At 35.8% G+C, this 6754-nt stretch overlaps 1 pseudogene; it reads right to left on the bottom strand.

Moving 5' to 3' along the window:
- Window positions 1–5411: 5411 nt before the first annotated feature.
- On the bottom strand, window positions 5412–6321 carry LOC129076208 (heat shock cognate 71 kDa protein-like; annotated as a pseudogene).
- Window positions 6322–6754: the final 433 nt, after the last annotated feature.

Genomic DNA, 6754 nt, shown 5'->3' with positions numbered 1-6754 from the left:
TGAGCAAGGGATTGAGAAACTATTTGAAGAAACAATGACTGAAAAATTCCCTAATCTGGTGAAAGAAAAAGTCACACAAGCCCAGGAAGCTGAGAGAGTCCCAAACAAGTTGGACCCAAAGATGCCTACACTGAGGCATATCATCATTAAAATGACAAGGCTTAAAGACAAAAAGAGAGTACTAAAAGCTGCAAGAGAAAAATGGGTAATTACTTACAAGGGAGCACCAATTAGAATGGCATGTGATTCTCTACAGAAACATATCAGGCCAGAAGGGAGTGGGGTGAAATATTCAAGGTGATGAAAAGCAAGGACGTGCAATCATGGCTACTTTACCCAGCCAGGGTATCATTTAAAAAGGAAGGAGATATAAGGAGCTTTGAAAACAACAAAAAGCTAAAGGAATTTGTTAACACCAAACCAGTACTGCAACAAATGTTAAAGGCCTGGCTTGAAGAAGAAGAAAAGGAGAAAGAAAAAAAGAAGAAAAACAGAGGAAAACAATCTACAATAAAATGACACTACACATGTATCTATCAATAATCACCTCAAATGTAAATGGCTTAACTGTTCTGATGAAAAGACATAGGATATCCAAATGGATAAAAAAACAAGACCCACATATATGCTGCCTCATAGAAACCCATCTCAGGTCAAAAGATACACACAGACTCAAAGTAAAGCATTGGAAAAAGATATTTCTTGCAAAGGGAAAAGAAAAAAATAGCTGAGGTAACAGTACTTATATCAGACATAGTAGACTTTAAAACCAAGGTGCCTGACCTTTTGGCATTTCTGGGCCACATTAGAAGAAGAATTTTCTTGGGCTGCACATTAAATACACAAACACTAACAAAAACAAAATAAATCTCATAAGGTTAAAGTAAATTTACTATTTTGTGTTGAGCCACTTTCATAGCCATCCTAGGCTGTGCGCAGCCCATGGGCCACAAGTTGGCTACGGCTGCTATAGAAAGAGACAGAGAAGGACACTACATAATGATAAAGGGAAGGATCCAATAAGAAGGTATAACCTTAGGATATAAACCTTTATGCACCCAACATAGGAGCACCTAAATATGAAAGCAAATCTGGACAGACATAAAAGGGAAGATCAACAGGAAAACAGTCATAGTCAGGGATTTTAATGCCCCATTGAATTTAATGGATAGATCTGACAGGTAGAAAATCAACAAGGAGAGAGCAGCCTTAAACAACACAGTAGATCAAGTGGATTTAATTGATATATTTAAAATATTTCATCCCAAAGCAGTAGAATATACATACTTTTCAAGTCCACAGGAAATGTTTTCTAGGATAGTCAAATATTGGAACATATAATAAGTCTCAATATGTTTAAGAAGGTCGAAATCATATCAAGCATCTTCTCTGACCACAAAGTTAGAAAACTAGCAATCAATCACAGGAAGAACACTGAAAGACACACAAAGATGTGGAAGCTAACTAACATGTTATTAAGCAATGAATGGGTCAACACTGAGTTCAAAGAAGAAATATAAGATGTCTTGAAACAAATAAAAATGAGGACACAACGATCCAAAATCTGTGGGACAATGGGAAAGCAATCTTAAGAGGAAAATGCATAGCATTACAGGCCTATTTCAAAAATCAAGAAAAAGTTCAATCTAACTTCACACTCAAATGTACTTGAAGAAGAACAACAAAGTCCAAAGTGAGTAGAAGGAAAGAAATAGTAAAGATCAGAGCAGAAATAAATGAAATAGAGTCTAAAAAACAGTACAAAAGACCAATGAATCCAAGAGCTAGTTCTTTGAAAAGATAAACAAGGTTAACATGTAACCACACTCATCAAGGAAAAAAGAGAAAGAACCCAAATAAATAAAATCAAAAATAAAAGAGGAGAAATAACAACTGACACCAAAGAAATACAAAGGACTGTTAAGAAAATACTATGAAAATTATATGTCAACAAACTGGACAACTTGGACAAAATGGATAAATTCCTAAAAATATACAGTCTTCCAAAAATAAATCAGGAAGAATCAGAGGATCTGAATAAACAGATTGCACCTAGTGAAATTGAAGCAGTAATCAAAAAAAAAATTCCCAATAAACAAATGCCCTGGACAAGGTTCAGAGGTGAGTTTTATTAAACATTTTGGAAACTAACACCTCTCCTTCTCAAACTATTTCATTATATTCAAGAGGAAGGAAGGCACCCAACTTCATTTTATGAGGCCAGCATTATCCTATTTCCAAAACCAGATGCAGACACCACAAAGAAAGAAAATTATAGGCCAATATCTCTGATGAACATAGATGCTAAAATGCTCAACAAAATATTAGCAAACCAGATACAGCAATGCATCAAAAAGACCATACACCATGATCAAGTGGAATTTATTCTCGGAATGCAAGTTTGGCACAACATTCACTAATCAATAATGTGATCCATCATAAACCAAATGAAGGATAAAAACCACATGATCATATCAATAGAGGCAGATAAAGCTTTTGATAAAATCCAGCACTCGTTTATGATAAAAACTCTCAGCAAAGCAGAAATAGAGAAAACATGCCCAAACATAATAAAGGCCATATATGACAAATACACTGCCAGAATCATACACAATGGACAAAAACTACAAGCATTCTTCTTAAAATCAGGAACAAGACAGGGATGTCCACTATCACCACTCCTATTCAACATAGTACTGGAAGTTCTAGCCATAGCAATGAGACAAGAAGAAGAAATAAAAGGCATCCAAATTGAAAAGAAAAAAGTAAAACTGTCTTTATTTGCAGACAGGATGATGCTGTACATGGAGAAACCCAAGGATTCCACCAAGAAACTAGTAGAACTCATAAAGGGATTCAGCAAAGTAACAGGATACAAAATTAATATCTAGAAATGTTTCATTTTTATATGCCGATAATGAGCTAACAGAAAAGTAATTCAAGAAAATACATCCATTCACAATTGCTTCAAAAAGAATAAAATACCTAGGAATAAACCTAACCAAGGATGTAAAAGACCTGTACATGAAAAGTTATAAGACATTGAAGAAAGAAATTGAAGAAGGTACAAATAAATGTAAGCACATACTGTGTTCATGTATAGAAATAATTAACATCATTAAAATGTCCATACTCCCAAAGTAATCTATAAATTCAATGCAATTCCTATCAAGATTCCAATGATTTATTTTGCAGAACTAGAAAAAAATACTTCAAAAATTTATGTGCAACCACAAAAAGGCCCTGCATAGCAAAAGTGATCCTGAGAAAGAAGAACAAAGTTGGTGGAATCACTCTACCTAATATCAAACAATACTACAAGGCCATAGTGATCAAAAGAGCCTGGTACTGGCATAATAACAGACACATAGATCAATGGAACAGAATATAGAGTCCAGAAATAATCCCATACCACTATAGTCAATTGATATTCAGCAGAGGAAGCAAGCACATAAAATGGGCTAAAGATAGTTTATTCAATAAATGGTGCTGGGAAAATTGGACAGATACATGCAGAAAATTAAACTATACCACCTTCTTACACCACAGACAAAAATAAATTCAAAATGGATCAAAGACTTAAAAGTTAGATCCAAAACCATAAAAATCCTAAAAGAAAAGATGGACAGCAAAATCTTGGACATGGCTTGTAGCAATATTTTAGCAGATATGACTCCCTAGATAAGGGAAACAAAAGAAAAAAATCAACAAATGGGACTAGGTCAATATAAAAAGTTTTTGCACAGCAAAAGGAAAACATCTACAGAAAAAATAAAGACAACCTACACAATGGAAGCACATACTCACTGATACATCTGATAAGTGGTTAATGCCCCAAATTTATGAAGAACTTACAAATCTCAGCACTAAAAATAATAAAACAAAACAAAAAACCAAAACAACACATGTAAAATATGACCTAAGGACCTGAATAAACACTTCTCTGAAAAGGACTTACAGAGGGCCAATAGACATATGAAAAGTTTCTAAATGTCACTAATCATCAGAAAAATGCAAATTAAACAACAATAAGATATCACCTCTCATCTGTCAGAATGGCTACCATCAATAAATCAACAAATGGCAAGTGCTGGTGGGGATGTGTCAAAAGGGTAACCCTTTCACACTGTTGGTGGGAATGCAGACTGGTGCAGTCACTGTGGCAAGCAGTGTGGAGCTACCTCAAAAAATTAAAAATGGATCTGCTCTTTGACCCAGCAATTTCACTTCTGCGAAAATATCCAGAGGAACCCAAACGCTGATTTGAAAGAATGTAAGCACCCCTGTGTTCATTGCAGCATTATTTACTATTACCAAAATATGGAAGCAGCCCAAGTGCCCATCAGTAGATGACTGGATAAAACAACTATGGGTCATTTACACATTGGAATTCTACCTGGTCATAAAAAAAAAAAAGAAAATTTTACCCTTTGTGATAGAATGGATGGATCTGGAGAACATTATACTGAGTGAAATAAGCCAGACAGAGAAAGACAAATGCCATATGATTTCACTCATATGTGTAATCTAATGAACAAACTGAAATAAGAAGTAAAACAGACACAGACTCATAGATGGAGAACAGATGACAGCTAGTGGGGGATGCTGTTAGGGGGTGGAGGGATTGAGCAAAAAAAGAAAAGAAATCATGGGCATGAACGACAGTGTGGTGGTTGCTGGAGGGAGAGGGTATAAGGGGATTAAATGTTGATGGAAAATTACAATAAAGATTAAATTTCTAAAAAACAAACATGTGATGTGTTTACAATCATTGATATTTTTCCCGGTATTAAAGGTGAAATATTGAGTGTCAGCTTTATCAAGTAATTTTTACAAGGCCACATAGCTGGTGAATTTAGATCTTCCTATGTAAGATTGTCTGTCTCTGAACTCCTTTTGAAAACTATATAGTACAGTAATGAGAGGGAAGGAGGGAAGGTGGTAATGGGGAAAAGAAAAGGAAGGGTCAAATCAAGGAACATGTATAAAGGACCCATGGACAAAGCCAAAGTGGGGAAAGATTGAGGGTGGGACAGGGGAAAGTGGTGGCTGGAAAATGGAGACAAATGCATTTGAATAAATAAATAAATAAATAAAGGGAAACATAAAATTACATTGGAAAGGTATTCATGGAAAAAAACTATGTAGCTATTATCTTGGATATAAGTAATAAATCTTTTGTTATGGCACCAATTTTAAATAGTTTTATTTAAGACATCATATTTTCCACTTTACAATACAGTGCTTATAAAGTGCATTATTTACCTGCACAAATAGTCTATATTCGAGTATCAAAAATGCTGTTTTATTATACATCAGCTCAACTTTTAAAACTGCCATGAAATTTGCTATAAATTTGTGTCCTTCACTATTTTGTGTAGAAAAATGCTAAGTCAATGTAAGAGGAAGGCTTAATCAACCTCTTCAATGGTGGGCCCAGAGCAGGCGCCCTCAGATGAAGGGGCTCCACCACCAGGAAAGTTCCTAGGCATTCTTCCTGGCATGCCCCCTGCACTCTGGTACAGCTTACTGATGATTGGGTTGCAGATTTTTTCCAGCTCTTTCTGCTGATGTTCAAATTCTTCCTTTTCTGCAATCTGATTCTTGTCAAGCCAGTTGGTGATTTCATTAACTTGTCAAGAATTTTGTTTGTCCTCATCATTGGTCTTGCCTTGAAGTTTTTCATCTTTAACAGTTGCTTTCATGTTGAATTCACAGGACTCAAGTTATTTCTCGGAAGACACCTTCTCCCGTTGCTTCTCATCTTCAGATTTGTACTTCTCAGCTTCCTGGACCATGTGCTCAATGCCTTCCTTGCTCAGGCCACCCTTGTCTTTAGTGGTGGTAATCTGGTTATCTTTTCCTGTACTCTTATCCATAGAAGAGACATTAAAGATGGTATTGGCATTGATATCAAAAGCGACTTGAATCTGAGGAACACCACAAGGTGCAGGAGGTATGCCTGTGAGTTCAAACTTGCCAAGCAGGTTGTTATCCTTAGTCATGGCATGCTCATCTTCATAAACCTGAATGAGCACACAAAGCTAGTTGTTAGAGTAGGTGGTGAAGGACTGTGTCTACTTGGTAGGAATGGTAGTTATTGTGCTTGACGAGGACAGTCATGACTCTACCGGCAGTCTCAATGCAGAGGGAAAAAGGAATGACATCAAACAGCAGCAAATCTTGAACATTTTCAGATTTGTCTCCAGAGAGGATGGCTGCCTGGACAGCTGCACCATAAGCAATAGCCTCATCAGGGTTGATGCTTTTATTCAGCTCTTTTCTACTGAAGAAGTCCTGCAAGAGTTTCAATTTTGACATCCCATGTTTTTATAGAATGAGTAATGTAAGACTATTAAGATGCTTCCTTTCTGCCTTTTATAGGATCAGGGAGTGTATCAGTACCTTTAACTGAGCTACAGATATCCTCATATGCATAATCAGAACCATAACATTTGTAGTGAAAAGAAGAGTGAAACTAGTCACTGTGTGAACATCAGTCTTGCTCAGAAATGGAGGTAGTAGTATGATTTTGTGACTTTATGAGTTCTAGCAAAATTCTTGTCTAAGGATATACCTGTACACTCAGAATAAATACAGATGCCATGGCTATAGTTTACTTCTTTTTTGCTTATTTTTTGATTACCAGTTAAAGAGTAAACATATTTGAGAGATATAACATTTTAAGCTTCCTCAGACAGCAGTATCTCATATTAATTCTTTGACAGCTTAAAGATAGTGAAAATGGTATAGA

The sequence above is a fragment of the Pteronotus mesoamericanus genome, unplaced genomic scaffold, assembly GCF_021234165.1.
Source record: "Pteronotus mesoamericanus isolate MK-2021 breed Mesoamerican mustached bat unplaced genomic scaffold, CSHL_Meso_final contig_58, whole genome shotgun sequence".
Taxonomy (NCBI): domain Eukaryota; kingdom Metazoa; phylum Chordata; class Mammalia; order Chiroptera; family Mormoopidae; genus Pteronotus; species Pteronotus mesoamericanus.
Note: the sequence above shows the minus strand (reverse complement) of the source record. Positions and strands in the feature narration are given on the sequence as shown.